The sequence below is a fragment of the Dromiciops gliroides genome, chromosome 1 (genome assembly GCF_019393635.1).
Source record: "Dromiciops gliroides isolate mDroGli1 chromosome 1, mDroGli1.pri, whole genome shotgun sequence".
In the NCBI taxonomy this organism is placed as follows: domain Eukaryota; kingdom Metazoa; phylum Chordata; class Mammalia; order Microbiotheria; family Microbiotheriidae; genus Dromiciops; species Dromiciops gliroides.
In genome coordinates this window covers 274,883,529-274,900,278 of record NC_057861.1, presented here as the reverse complement: position 1 = coordinate 274,900,278, position 16,750 = coordinate 274,883,529, and the positions used below count along the sequence as shown (strand labels likewise).

General features: G+C 35.6%; 1 pseudogene; it reads right to left on the bottom strand.

Moving 5' to 3' along the window:
• Nucleotides 1-842: 842 nt before the first annotated feature.
• LOC122748377 lies at nucleotides 843-10,518 on the bottom strand (annotated as a pseudogene).
• Nucleotides 10,519-16,750: the final 6,232 nt, after the last annotated feature.

Below are 16,750 nucleotides of genomic sequence, written 5' to 3'. Positions count from 1 at the left end.
AGGGGGGAATAGGATGGAAGCAAATATACAGTTAGTAATCATAATTAAATGTGAATGGAATTAATTTACCCATAAAATGGAAGTGAATAGCAGAATGTATTAAAAACAAGACTCCTACAATATATTGTTTATTAGAAACACATTTAAATCAGAGAAATACACACATAGAGTATTGGTAAGGGGCTGGAACAGATTCTATTATGCTTCAGCTGAAGCGGTGAAAAAGCAGGTGTAGCGATCATGATCTTAGTCAAAGTGAAAACAAAATTATAAGTAATTAAAAGAGATAAGGAAACTATACCTTGCTAAAAGATACTATAGACAATGAAGCAATATCAGTAGTAAACATAAATGCATCAGAAGGTATAGCATTCAGATTTTTTGTTGTTATTCCAAATATTTTTATAAGAGATCTTTGCCAGACATTTGAAACACCAGTTTGTGAGGATAGACTCCATTGGAGAGAGGGAGAATACAGAACAGAGGTAGTCATGAAGCTGAGGAATCCTCTTGATTTGGGGCAGGATATGAGAGTCCACTGTTTTCTGGTCAGCCTCGTGCTGCTCTGTAAACTTGTATTTCTCTTTTTCTATGTCAAAATCCTCTCTGGTGTCTAGGTTTATGGAACCTTTTCTTGAACCTTCTCCTCCTCCTCCTCCTCCTCCTCCTCCTCCTCCTCCTCCTCCTCCTTCGTCATCTTCTTCTGCATGGGGCAATGAGGGTTAAGTGACTTGCCCAGGGTCACACAGTTACTAAGTGTCAAGTGTCTGAGATCAGATTTGAACTCAGGTCCTCCTTAATCCAGGGCCAGTGCTTTATCCACTGCTCCACCTAACTGCCCCCTAGAACTTTTTCTTCTTGAAATAAGCATCAGTAAGATGATTTGGAATTTTCACACCTGAAAGGTTAACCTTGGTAGAGGTGGCAATGACAAATTTCTGATGGGTTCTTCAGAGAGGAACACAGTTGATGCTCAGAGGTCCAGTCACCAGTAACAAGAAACTAGCCAGCTGCTTCAGGAAAACCACTCACTTGCCCCTGTGAGTATAATGCCAGTGAGCATAATGAGAACCATGCCTGGGGTAGTGCTAGGTTATAGTCTCCTCACATGTTGGCTGAATGGCTTTTTGCCATGATTTAGCAGCTTTCTAGGCACATCCTTAGTAGGGTAATACCTAGGCATTTTGTGAATCTTCATGAAAATTTGGGTTTCTCCAGCCTTATCATTACCAAATGGCTTTGACATGGTAGCGGGCACCTTCTCTTTCTTTTTCCTTTCAATCCAGGTTTTGGGTGCAGTGTACTTGTGCTTGTACATGGCTCGCTGGGAATACATGGCAGATTTTGAGTATCTGCAGATCCCTCTGGTTAGGACCAAGTTGTGGCTGTAATACTTTTGAGGCTTTTTCAACACTTTTTGGTCCACATATTCCTTTTTGGCCTTCTTTTCCTTTTTTCCTTTTTGACCCTTTTTTCTTTTGGTTCCTTTTGTTTTTTGCCTTTTTTTGTCCACCATCTTTAGAGAAGGTAAAGACAGCAATCAGATATTTTGAAGGAGAAATGACTAGTATAGTAAAACTATATTAGTTGAGGACCTCAACTTTTCCCTCTCAGAATTAGATAAAATAAACCACAAAATATACAAGAAAGAAGTTAAGGAGGTGAATTGAATTTTAGAAAAGTTAGATGAAATAGACATCTGGAGAAAATTGAATGGGGATAGAAAGGAATATAACTTTTCCTCAGTTCTGCATGGCACTTACACAAAAACTGACCATGTATTAGGGCATAAAAAGCTCACAATCAAATGTTAAAAAGCAGTAATATTAAATACTTTTTAGATCATAATGCAATAAAAATTAAATTCAAGAAAGGGCCATAGAAAGATTGATAAAAATTAATTGGAAACTAAATAATCCAATCTGAAAGAATAAATGGCTTGAAGAACAAATCATAAAAACAATCAATAATTACATTAAAGAGAATGATAATAATGAGACAATATGCCAAAATTTATAGGAGGCAGCCAAAATAGTAATTAGGGGAAAATTTTTATCTCTTAACATTTACATCAATAAAATAGAGAATATATCCATGGATTGAGTGAACAACTAAAAGAAAAAAACTGGAAAAAAATCAATTAAAAATCCCAGTTAAATACCAAATTGGAAATCATGAAATACAGAGTTAAGATTAATAAAATAAAACATAAGAAAACCATTGAACTAATAAAAAAAAATCCTAGAAATTGTTTTTATGAAAAAAAGTTAAATAGATAAACCATTATTTAATTTTATTTTATTTTAAAAAAGAAGAAAACCAAATCACATAAAAAATGATCAGGGTGAATTTATCACCAATGAAGAGGAAATTAAAACAATAATTAGGAGCTATTTTGCCTATTCATATGCCAATAAATCTTACAATTCACATGAAAAATGAATAATTACAAAAATATAAATTGTTGAGATTAACAGAAGATGAAATAAAAGACTTAACCCCAATTTAGAAAAAAGAAATTGAATATACCATCAATGAGCTGCCAAAAATAAAGTGCTAGGGTCAGATGGATTAACAAGTGAATTCTTTCAAATATTGAAAGAACCATTATTTCTAATACTATGTAAACTCCTTGGGAAAATAAGTATAGTCCTACCATATTCCTTTTATGACACAAAAATGGTGCTAATGCCTAAATCAGGAAGAGCAAAAACAGAGAAAAATTACAGAGCACTTTCCCTAATGAATATTGATGAAAACTTGAAATAAAATATTAGCAAAGACATTACAGCAACATATCATAAGGATCATGCATTATGACCAGGTGGGATTTATACCAGGGTTTAAGGGCTGGTTCAATATTAGGAAAACTATTAGTATAATTGATGATTTTTAAAACAAAACCAACAGAAACCATATGCTTTTCTCTATAAATGTAGAAAAGAAATGTTTGACAAAATATAACTCCCATTTCTATTGAGACCACTAGAGAGGGGTCAGCTAGGTGGTTCAGTGGATAAAGCACCAGCCCTGGATTCAGGAGTTCAAATCCAGCCTCAGACACTTAACACTTACTAGCTGAGTGACCCTGGGCCAGTCACTTCACCCTCATTGCCCCACAAAAAACCAACCAAGCAAACAAAACAAAACAAAACAAACAAAAAAACCTCTAGAGAGCATAGAAACAAATTGAGCTTTCCTTAAAACAATAAATAGTATCTATCTAAAACCATCAACAAGAATTATCTATAATGAGCATAAGCTAGAAGTCTTCCAACTAAGATCAGGAGTGAAGAAAGAATGTTCATTATCATCACTGTTATTCAATATTGTACTAGAAATGATAGCTATAGCAATCAGAAGAGGAAAAAAAGAAATTCAAGGAATTAAAATATGTGAGGAGGAATTAAAATGATCACTCTTTGCAGATAATATAACAGTATAGTTTGAGAATCCTGGATAATCATCTAAAAACTATTTGAAATAATTAACAACTTTACCAGTTGCAGGATAAAACTAAGCCCATATAAATCATTAGCATTTCTTTACATTATCAACAAAGACAAGTAGCAAGAGATAGAAAGAGAAAGTCCATTTAAAATAATGACAGACAGTATAAAATACTTGGGAGTCTATCTGCCAAGATAAACTCAGGAACTACATGAACACAATTACAAGACACTTTCCACATGAATAAAGTCAGATCTAAATAACTGGAGAAATATTAATTTTTCATGGGCAAGCCAAGCCAATATAATAAAATTACAATTTTACCTGACAATTTACTTATTTAGTGGCATGCCAATCATATTACCAAAAAAACCCTTATATCATAGAGCTAGAAAAATAATAACAAATTTCATCTGGAAGAACAAAAGGTCAAGAAAATGAAGGTAATCAATTAAAACAATGTGAAGGAAGGTGGCGTAGCCATACCAGATCTCCAACTGTATTATAAAATAGCAATCATCAAAACAATGTTGTACTGGATAAAAAATAGAGTGGTAGATCAGCGGGATAGATTAGGTCCAAAAGAAACCTTAGTAACTGACCATAATAATCTAGTCTTTGATGAACCCAAAGACTCAAGTTATTTGCATAAGAATTCACTATTTGGCTAAAAAAACCTGCTAGGAAAATTGGAAACTAGGATAGCAGAAGCTATGTATAGACCAATATCTTAAAGTGTATACCAAAATATGACTAAAATGGGTACGTGATTTTTACATAAGAGGTGACATTATAAACAAATTAGTAAAGCAAGGAATATTTTACCTATCACTCAGTGGATCAAGGAAGAATTTATTACTCAACAATATATAGAGAGCATTATGAGATATACAAAAGTTAATTTTGTTTATAATAAATGTAAAAGGTTTTGCACAAACAAAACCATTGCAACCAAGATTAGAAGGAAAGCAGAAAGCTGGGAAAAATTTTACAGTAAGTGCCTCTTTAAAGGCCTCATTTCTCAAATTTATAGAGAAATGAGTCAAATGTACAAGTATACAAGTCATTATCCAATTGATAATTGGTGAGAGCAAATGAACAGAAAGTTTTTAGGTGAAGAAAGAAAAGCTATCCATAGTCATTTAAAAATGCTTAAAATTACGATTGCTTAGCAAAATGAAAATTCAAACAATTTAGAAGAACCACCTCACATCTAACAGATTAAAGAAAAGGAAAATGATAAATGTTACAGAGGAGGTGAGAAAATTGGGACACTAATGCACTGTTGATGGAACTATGAATGGATCCATTCATTCTGGAGAGCAATTTGGAACTGTGCCCAAAGGGCTATAAAACAGTATACCCCTTAACCCAGCAATGTCACTACTAAGTCTGTATCCCAAAGATATTTTTAAAAAAGGAAAATGACCTATTTGTACAAAAATATTTATATCAGCTTTTTACGTTATGGCAAAGAATTGGAAATTAAGGAGATATTCATCAATTGGGTAGTGACTGAACAAGTGGTGGTATGTGATTGTAACGGAATACTATTGGGCTATAAGAAAGGATGAGTAGGTTGATTTCAGAAAAATCCTGGAAAAATTACATGAATTGGTACAAAGTAAAGTGAGAGAAAGCATTGTACAAAGTAACAGCAATATTGTATGATGATCAACTGTGAATGACTGAGCTATTCTCAGCAATACAATAATCCAAGACAATTCCAATGGACTCAGGATGAAAAATGCTATTGACATTCAAAGAAAGAACTAATGGAATCTGAATGCAGATTTAAGCATACTCTTTTTCATTTTTTTTTCACAATTTTTTTTTTTGTTGATCTGTGTTTTCTTTTACAACATGATTAATATGTAAACATATTTTACATGATTGCTCATTCACAACCTATATCAAATTGCTTACTATCTCAGGAATGGGGAGGGGACAGAGCAAGAGAATTTGGAACTCAATTTTAAAAAAATGAATGTTAAAAATTATTTTTACATGTAATTGAGGAAAAGAATACAATATTAAGAAAAAAGAAACTTCAGCCTCTTATTCCTAGTTCTGACCTCTGAGACTAAGAATAGTATCTTTGTTTTTTCTTTCTTTCTTTTTTTTTTTTAGTGAGACAATTGGGGTTAAGCAAATTGCCTAGGGTCACGCAGCTAGTAAGTGTCAATTATCTGAGGCTGGATTTGAACTCAGGTACTCCTGACTCCAGGGCCAGTGCTCTATCCACTGCACCACCTAGCTGGCCCCTGTTTTTTCATTAAATATCACTTTAAGTACTTTAATACAACTTTTATGCCTTCTCAAGTCTTTCCTTTTCTATGATAAACATCTACATTTCCCCCTAATCTTTTGATTACATGATCTAAAGACACTACTGCATTGTGCTTGCCTTTCTCTGGTTGCTCTACAACTTATCACTATCCTTTCAAAACTGGGGTATCTGTAACTTAACACAATATGTGATCTGACCAGGTTAGGATGCAGTGAGACAATCGCCTCTTTGTTTCCTGGATAATCTGCCTTTCTTTTTTCTTTCTTTCTTTTTAAATTTTTGATATTTTGTTAAGTATTTTCCAATTACCGATTTAAAATTTAGCAATTAAAAAATTTCAAGTTTCAAATTTTATTCCTTACTCCTCTTCCTCCCTCTACTTTGAGAAGGCAAGGTATTGAATATCAATTATACATGTGAAGTAATGTAAAACTTATTTCCATATTATCCATGTTACAAAAGAAAACACAAACAAAATAAAACAATGAAAATAGAGTTCTCTCTCTGGAAGTAGATAGCATTTTTCATCATGGGTCCTTTGGAGTTGTTTTGGATCAATGTCTTGATCAGAGCAGCTAAGTCTTTCACAGTTGATCATCCTTAAAATATTGTTGTTACTGTGTACAGTGTTCTGGTTCTGCTCACTTCAATTAGCATGAATTCATATAAGTCTTTCCAGTTTTTTTCTGAAATAATCTTGCTTGTTATTTCTTATTGCACAATAGTATTCCATCACAATCACATATCACAACTTGTTGCTCCATTTCTCCAATTGATGGGCATCCCCTTGATTTCCATTTTTTTTGCTACCAAAAAAAGAGCTTGCTGTATATATTTTGTATAAATAGGTCCTTTCCCCTTTTATTTTATCTCTATGGAATACAGACCTAGTAGTGGTATTGCTGGGTAAAAGTTATGAACAGTTTTATAGCCCTTTGGGCATCATTCCAAATTGTTTTTTAGAATTGTACTAGTTCACAACTCTATGAACAATGAATTAATGTCCCAATTCTCCCACATCCCCTCTATCATTTGCCACTTTCTTTTCTTTTCTTTTTCTTTTGTGGGGCAATTGGGGTTATGTGACTTTCTCAGGGTCACACAGCTAGTAAGTGTTAAGTGTTTGGGACTGGATTTGAACTCAGGTCCTTCTAAATTCAGGGCTGGTGCTCTATCCACTGCACCACCTAGCTGCCCCTGACATTTTCTTTTTCTGTCATACTAGCCAATCTGACAGGTGTAAGGTAGTATCTCAGAGTTGTTTTAACTTACATTTTTGTAGAGCTATTGATCACTTTAATTTCTTCTTTTGAAAACTCTGTCCATATTTTTTGACCATTTATCAATTGGGGATGGCTCTTATTTTTATAAATTTGGCTTAGTTCCACACATATATATATATATGTGTATATATATGTATATATGTGTATATATATGTATATATGTGTATATATGTATATATGTGTATATATATGTATATATGTGTATATATATGTATATATGTGTATATATGTATATATGTGTATATATATGTATATATGAGAAATTAGACCATTTTCAGAGAAACATTCTATAAAATATTTCCCCCAATTTTCTTTTTTTTTTCTAATTTTTCCTACATTACCTTTATTTGTGTAAAAGCTTTTTAGTTTACTGTAGCCAAAATCATCTATTTTACATTCTATGATGCTCTCTATCTCTTTTTTGGTCATAGACTCTTTCCTTATCCACAGATCTGACAGGTATATTTCCCCATGCTCTCCTAATTTATGATATCACACTTTGTGTCTAAAATAATTTATTAATTTTGAACTTATCTTGGGATATGGTGTGATACGTTGGTTGATACATAATGTCTGCCAAACTGCTTTCCAGTTTTCCCTGCAATTTTGTCAGTTGTTGAATTCTTAACCCCAATTCATGGATATTTAGGTTTATCAAACAATAGATTTGCTACTATGTATTGTGTACCTTATTTCATAAATCCACCACTCTATTTCTTAGCTAGAATCAGATTACCGTTTTGAAATATAGTTTGAAATATGGAACTGGTAGGTCACCTTAATTTACATTATTTTTCACTAACTCCCTTGATATTCTTGACCTTTTGTTTTTACAGGTGAATTTTGTTATTATTTTTTTCTAGCTCTATAATTGGACATACAACTAAAAAAATAGAAAAAGAAGAAATAAAAAATCCCCTGCTTTCTCTCTCTTTAACTGCATTTGGGGATATAAGTATTCTCCTAAGTACTGCTTTGACTGCATCCCACAAATTTTGGAATGTTGTTTTATTGTTGCCATTCTCTTTAATGAAATTATTGATTATTTCTGTGATTTGCTCTTTAACCCAGTAGTTCTTTAGAATTAAATTGCTTAATTTCCAAATAAATTTTAATCTTTGCTTCCATGGCCCTTTATTAAATGTAGTTTTTATTGCATTGTAGTCTGAAAAAGGTACATTCAATATGTCTGCTTTTCTTCATTTGGCTGTAAAGTTGTAAAATTTACCTAATACAAGGTCAGTTTTGGTGAAGGTGCCATGTACAACTCAGAAAAAGGTATTCCCTTCTGTTACCACTCAGTTTTCTCCAGATGTCTATCATATTTGACTTTTTCTAATATTCAGTTCATCTCCTTTACTTCTTTCTTTTTTATGGTCATATTGTCAACTCTGAAAGGGGAAGTTTGAGTCTCCCAATAGAATAATTTTATACTGGCTATGGTTTCAGATGCTCTGCCATTTGGTTCCTTTTAGCAAAATTTAGTTTCCTTGCTTATCCATTTAAATTAGGTCTCTTTTTTGCTTTTCTTTTGTCTGATATGATTGCTACCCCTGCCTTTTTTACTTCACCTCATGCATTATACATTCTCCTTAGCCCTTTACCTTAATTCTGTGTGTGTTTCTCTGTTTCAAGTGTGTTTCTTGTAAACTAGATATTGTATAATTCTGCTTTCTAATCCATTCTGCTACCCATTTCCATTTTATGGGTGAGTCCATCCTATTCACATTCACACTTATGATTACTAGTTGTGCCTTTCTCTCAATCCTGTTTTCTTCTGTTTATCCTTCTATTTCTTTTTATCTTGTTCTTCCTCTACAGTCACTTTTGCTTTTAATCGCCAGCCTTCTTTTATCTTCCCTCCCTTTTATCACAACTTTTTTCTCTTTCCCCCTTACCCTCCTACTTCCTTGTTGGGTAAAAATAACCACTATTATAATTAAGTATCTATGTGTATATATATATAGATACACATACATACGTACATACATATATATATATATATATATATATATGTGTGTGTGTGTGTGTGTGTGGGTGTTTGAACCAATTTAGATGTGAATGAAGTTCAAACACTGCCTAATTCCCCACCTGCATTTTTCTCTTCACTGCAAAAACTCTCCCTTGAGTGTCTCTTTTATATGAGGTAATTTCCCCCATTGTTCTTTTCTCTTCCCCCTTCTCCCAAGAAATATTTCCTTCAGTGAGATTTTATACCTCTTTTCCCACTTGACTACTTTTGCTTTTTAAGGAGTTATTTTCATCACTGAATTTTTGTACCTCTTTTTCATTGGTTATTTCTGTTTTTAAGTTGGCATTTTCTTCAGTACTTTTGTGTCTCTTTTACCAAGCTGTTAATTGTCTTTTTATAATTTTCTTTTCTTTCCTTTAATTTCTTCACCTAACTTTTCCTCTAGCATCCTTATTTGATTTTGAAAATCATTTTTAGCTCTTCCAGGAATTCTAGTTGGGCTCATTTTTTCCCCTTGAGGCATTGCTTGTGCTGTTTTCATTTCATTGTCTTCTTTTGAATTTGTGTCTTGACCTCCCCTGTCACCATAGTAGCTTTTTATGGTCAGGGTTTGAGGAGTTTTCCCCTTATTTTTCCAACTTATTTCTCGGTTTGTTGCAGTGTCAAGTGTCTAAGGCCAGATTTGAACTCAGGTCCTCCTGAATCTGGGACCAGTGCTTTATCCACTGCACCACCTTGACACTTACTAGCTGTGCGACCCTGGGCAAGTCACTTAACCCTCATTGCACACAACCCCCCAAAAAGAAGAAACAAGGGAAAAAAGAATTATAACTATCAAACAAAATCCAATTATAATAAAATGGTCTTTTATTTGGGTGCAAGAGAAAGTGACTAAGAGGGAAGTCAAAGACTTTGCCTAGAGGGGAGGAGATGGCTTCATTCTCTGAGACACCTTCCTGGACATGAAGGGAAGCCAAAGTCTTTATAGTGGATGGATGGTGGGAGAATGGAAGGGGTAACCACCTGACTATGGAAAGTTCCCTTTGTGGGTGCAGAAAGCTTCAATGAGGTGTGGAATGGGAAAGGCATGAATGAGGAGTGGTGGTCCTGACTTCTGGAGTTATCTCTGTTCTCTGGTGTGGATCAGGCAGCTTAACTCCCTTTCTTCTTAGGTGTGTCCATCCTTATATCTAGTTGGCCAGTTTAAACTTTAATAGTCCCAATCCCCATGTCACCAGTGTGTATATATGTGTGGATATGTATGTGAACTCTCTCAAGCATTAGGCTTTTTCATACTGCTGTTTTCAGAACTGATTCTGAGAGTTTGGAAGTTTTTGGTGCTTCCAAGTTTTGATCTCTAGAGAGGTGTGTCTACTGTTTTCCTGGTCTGCACTCAGTATCTTACCAAGGAAGGGCACCTGATCCATTTTGTTTACAATCAATACTTTCCTCAGGGGTCGTATTCCCTTGGGACTGGAAACAACACTGTTTCTCAGGGTCCCTGATCCCTTGGAGCTGGACATGATTCTGTCCCTCAGAGCTTCTACTTTCTCTCTCTCTCTCTCTCTCTCTCTCTCTCTCTCTCTCTCTCTCTCTCTCTCTGTTTTTATTTAGAATTTTATTTTCCCAAATTACATGTAAAATACAATTTTTTTTAGTGAGGCAATTGGGGTTAAGTGACTTGCCCAGGGTCACACAGCTAGTAAGTGTTAAGTGTCTGAGGCTGGATTTGAACTCAGGTACTCCTGACTCCAGGGCCAGTGCTCTATGCACTGTGCCATCTAGCTGCCCCATAAAATACAAATTTTGACATCAATTTTTTAAAAAAACTTTGTATTCCAAATTCTCTTCCTCCTTCCCCCCTCACCAAGAACTCAAGCAAATCAATATAGGGTGTACCTGAGCAGTCACACAAAACAATTCCACATTAGCCAGGTTTTGAAAGAAAACAGACAAAAACAAAACTTCAGATAAAGGAACTAACAAAAAAATATCATTCTTCAATCTGTATACAGAAAGCATCAGTTCTCTCTTTGTAGATGAATTGCATTTTTCATAAGACCTTTGGAGTTGTCTTGAATCATTGCATTGCTGAAAATAACCAAGTCATTCACAGGAGAACATCTCACAATATTGCTGTTATTTTGTATATAGTACATTTCACTTTGTATCAGCTCATGCAGGTACTTCCAGGATTTTCTGATAGCATCCTGCTCATCATTTTTTATAGTAAACTACATTTATATGGCACTTTAAAGAGAAATTTCCTTACAATAAACCCATGAGTTTGATTATAGCCAAAACAGTAATGATAACATTTATATAGTATGTTATACCTGACAAATAATTTTCTTCACAATAGCCCAGCAAAGTAAATAGCATATGTTTTGTCATCATCATCATCAATCAGTTTTCATCCTCAATTAATCCTCATCTCCATCCAATAATCAATCCATCAATCAATCATCATCATCATCATGATCATCTTATATTACTCTTGCCTCTGCTTCAATTTTTTTTTCAGTAACCATTAACTGTTTCCCTCCATCATATTCCCTCCTCATGATATTTACTCTATTTTCGATCTTCTTTTATTTTATCCCTCCTCAAAATTGTTTTGCTTCTGATTTCCCCTCCTCCACTCTGCCCTCCCTTCTTTCAGCCCTCCCTTCTTATCCCTTTCCCCTTCTACTTTCCTGCAGAGATAGATAGATTACTCCACCCAATTGAGTGTGTATGTTATTCCCTCCTTGAGTCAACTCTGATGAGATTAAGGTCTTTGAGTCAATTCTGATGAGTGTAGGGCTCATTCACTGCCCCATTCCTCCCTCTCTCTCCCCCCACTCCATAAGCCCTTTCCTGCTTCTTTCAAGTGAAATTTCACCCCGTTCTACCTGTCCTCTTCCCCCTCCTCCAGTGCAATCCTCTCCCCCTCAATTTTACCCTAAAGATGTCAACATGGGGCAGCTAGGTGACACAGTGAACACTGTACCTGTCCTGGATGACCTAAACCCAAATCTGGCCTCAGACACAAGACACTCACCCACTGTGCAATGCCGGGTATGCCACCCAAGCCTGACTGCCCCACAAAAAAAACAATAAACAAAAAATAAATGCTTTACAGGTATCTTCCCTTCATAATCAATTCCCACATGTTCCCCCTGTCTAAATTTATTCCTATCATTTGCCCTAATACTAAGAAAGTTCTTATGAGTTAGACCTTTCCATGTAGGAATGTAAACAATTTAACCTTTTAACACACCTCATGATTTCTTTTTCCTGTTAACCTTTTTATGCTTCTCTAGGGTCTTGTATTTGAAAGTCAAATTTTCTATTCATTCAGTTAAGATCTTTTATTCATGAATGCCTGAAACTTCTCTTTTTCATTGAAGTCCTTTTTTTCCCCCTGAAAGATTATACAAAGCTTTACTGGGTAGGTGTTTCTTGGTTGCAATCCCAATTCCTTTGCCCTCTTGATTATCTTATTCCATTCCCTTTGATCCTTTAAAGTAGAAGCTGCTAGGTTTTTTGCTATCAGATCTGTGGCTCCACTGTACCTGAATTCTTCCTTTCTGGCTGCTTGCAATATTTTCTCCTTGACTTGGGAGCTCTGGAATTTTACTATAAACTTCCTGGAAGTTTTCATTTGGGGATCTCTTTCAGGAAGTGATCTGTGGATTCTTTCAATTTCTGTTTTACCCTCTATTTCTAGAGTATCAGGGCAATTTTCCCTGACAATCTCTGAGAAAATGATGTTTAAGCTCTTTTTTTTTGATCATGGTTTTCAGGTAGTCCAATAATTTTCAATTTAACTCTCCTAGATCTATTTTCCAGGTCAGCTGTTTTTTGAAGAAAATATTTCACATTGCCCTTTATTCTTTTATTCATTTGTATTTGCTTTATTGTGTCTTGTTTCCTCATAAAGTCACTAGCTTTCATTCGTTCAATCCTAATTCTTAGGCAATTATTTTCTTCAGAGAGTTTTTCCATTTGGCTTTTCAAGCTATTGACTTTTTTCATGACTTTCCTACATCACTCTCATTTCTCTTTCCATTTTTTTCCTCTACCTCTCTTACTTTCTCTTCTTTTTGAGCACTTCTATGGCCTGAGACCAATTCCTATTTTTTCTTGGAAGCTTTGGATATAGGAGCCCTAACATTGCTATCCTCTTCTGCGGGTGTATTCTGAGCTTCATTGTCACCAAAGAAACTTTCTATGGTCTGCACCTTTTTCTGCCTGCTCATCTTGACAGCATATTTCTTTGTCTTTTGACTACTTAAAGTGGGGCACTGCTGTAGCCATTGAAATGGTGCCTGATGGGCCTTTAGAATTTTCTTTGCACATGAGGAGGACAATAAGACTAAAAGCTTTCTTCACGTGACACTATAAGGATTTTTTTCTCTATTATAAAAATGACCATTGATGTGATTTCTTTAAGAGTGTGGATAAACATTCTTGACCTATATAGTAAAATTTTATTTATTTATTTATTTATCTTGGGCAGGGCTATGGGGGTTAAGTGACTTGCCCAGGGTCACATAGCTAGTAAGTGTCGTGTCTGAGGCCTGATTTGAACTCAGGTCCTCCTGAATCCAGGGCCAATGCTTTATCCACTGCACCACCTAGCTGCCCCCATAAAATGTTATTTTATTTTTCTGTTTAAACATGCTGGTACACAGCTGTGTGGTCCCAACTTATGATCACACCAGCACGTTAAGTTAAGGTAGAGATGAAGAACACAAACTGTTGTCATAAAGATAGCATTTTGGGGAAATGTTAAAGCAGACACACTATCTTCATCCCAGTCCTCCTGAGATCTTGCCTATTCACCCAAGCTTCTTAGTCTAAGGCTCACAAAATATTTTCTAGCCTCGCCTCATACACTTGAATTTCAGAGTTCCCTTGCTCTGAATGATACTATTATTAATCTCTCCTGACCATTTATTTCCTGCTTCATTAGCATGCAATTCAGCACAAGGCTCTCCCCATAGAAATAGTTAGCTTCTTCCATACCCCACCCCTAATTTCCAAATGGGATATATCCCTTGCTTTCTGCCTTTGCTTCTTCCCCTTGTATGAAAGGAGACAAAATCACGTAGCATTCACTTGTCCAGGAAATCTTTGGTGATTCTTATTTTGTTAGATACTATATTACAGAAGTTACTGAGTTCATGATAGCTTTTTGGGTAGCTGGTCTTATACAGAAAGTAGATAGGTAATGTGGGCAACTGTTGTCTTTGGCACCCCTTCCTCCCCTTTTGGTGCCCATTTCACCTTTATTAGTTTCCCCTCTCCTACCCCCATCTTGTGTTTAAGTATTCTTCTTCCTATCAAAACCAGCTTTCAAGAAAGACTCTCATACCGATCTCTTGCACTCTTTTATTAATGCAGATGTGATTAAATTACTGTTATCTACCTCCTTCATGGGAAATATGTGTGTATGTATGTAGGGGTGTGTGTGTGTGTGTGTGTGTGTGTGTGTGTGTGTGTGTGTGTATAGCCTTATATAAAAAGTTGTGTCACCCTGGGGAAGTTATTCCGCAAAAATATTATTTTCTATTGAGGGAATTTGAAGCAACGGTAAAAGAACAGGCTCTGTATGACCCTGAAATATGATTAAAGAGGTGTCTGCCTAATTTTTCAATCATGTACAACTCTTCATGACCCTAGGTAGGGTTTTCTTGGCAAAGATGCTGGAGTGGTTTGCCATTTTCTTCTCCAGCTGATTTTATGATTGAGGAAACTGAGGCAAACAGGATTAAGTGACTTGTCCAGGATTACACAGCAAGTAAGTGTCTGAGGCCAGATTTGAACTCAGGTCTTCCTGACTCTGGGTCTGCCACTCTAGCCATTGTCCCACCCTGTCTATCAACTCCCCCTACCCCAAATATCAGCCCTGAAGTTAATTCCATCATGGCTGGTATGAAATATATTAGGAAGTCTTCATATATCAAACTGGGTCAGCATTTTCCTGTGTTTAATCCCAGAGACAGAGAGAAGACATGGCCCTGTAAAGAAGAAGACCTGAGTACTTAATCTTGGCTTTACTGACCTTGAGTAGATTACATTTCTATTCTGGCTGCATGTGCCTTCTTATGCCAAATAAAAGGTGTGCGCTAGATGTTTGCTAAAATCTCTCTGTCAAATCCTTGTAAATATTAGATACATTCCAGTGATTTTGATTAGGCTTGGACTACTTTTTTTTTTTTTGCCAGGGCAATGAGGTTTAAGTGACTTGCCCAGAGTCACACCGCTAGTAAGTGTCAAGTGTCTGAGGTCAGATATGAACTCAGGTCCTCCCGAATCCAGGGCCAGTGTTTTATCCACTGCACCACCTAGCTGCCCCTGACTACTTACTTCTTATCCATAATTTCCAATCTAATCATGGTTCCATCTATACAAAGTAACTTGGATCCACAGAAGATGACAAGTAGCAGGTTTCCCTATTTCTCCACTTGATGAGCCTTTGCTCTTTGTGTTTTTCATATGTGTTTATTTATTTACATGTTTTCTCCCTAATTAGCATATACACTTTGTGAGGACTGGGATTATATTCTGTGTTTTTGTGCTCAGCACAGTACCCTAAAGTATAGCAAGACATTTAATAAATGTTTGTTGATTAGCACTCCTCCTGATACAGGAAAAAAGGTGGGGTGTGTGAAGTCAGAGGTCCTGGGTTTGAGTACAGGTTCTCTTACTTACTACTTGAATGATCTTGGGAAAGTAATTAAACTTCTCTGGAACTCAGTTTCCTTATTTGTAAAACGATGGGATTGTACAAAATGTTTTCTTAGGTTTCTTTGATTTCTGAATCTATGATTCTCTCAGCCTATAAACTATCTTATAAAACATTCCAGAATATTCTGTGTTCCTCTTACATCCAATTGCTATTGCTGTTACCTAATACAATATAACCTGACATAATGTGGCATGACATAGCATATTCTGTAAATCCTTATTCCACGTTATCACAAATCTCCTGTATTTTCATATCTGCCTCTGTCTCCTAAAATTATTTTTATTCTCAACATAACCTCTGCTCCCTCCATCCCTCAATATATTTATAGCCTATTAAGATTTTTTTGATCCTGCTTTCTTTCCTTGGCTCTGTAGTTAATATCTTACAATTTCAAATCAATTGTCTCTATAACCAATCACAATCTTAGTTTAAAAAGGCCAGGGTCTCCAATGAATCTGGGGGCCATCACAAGTCATCCTGACCTTTGTCTCGCCACTGGACTAGGATGACTCTGGGGAAAAGAATGAGGCTGATGACTTTGCACAGCTCTGCCTTACTGAAATCCAATTCACTTGAAATTCAAGACATCATCCTTCTGATGTCATTAGACCTCTGAGAATGAAGGACAAACAACCACCAATCCTCCACCCTGGGCCACCCCCATTCTACTGAACTTTTCTGCTCCTTCCTCAATGCTGTGAATTATTACTGGACAAAATCATGTCAAAAGAGTCTTTTACAAATTCATGTTACTTAGTTCTGAAGGCAGATGACCCGGTTTCAGATTCCAGCTCTGCCCCTTACTCTATGACTTTTGGCAAACTAAATAACCTCCATAGATCTCAGTAAAATCTGTAAATCAGTAAATCTGTAAAATCAGGGAGTGGTACTAAATGACTTCTGACATCCTTTCTATCTCCTTTCTGACTAACACTCTGATACTCTTATCACCTGTGCCCTCACTGCTACACAACAATTATTTTTCCTGTTTTTTTTTAACCTACTTCACAGTAACT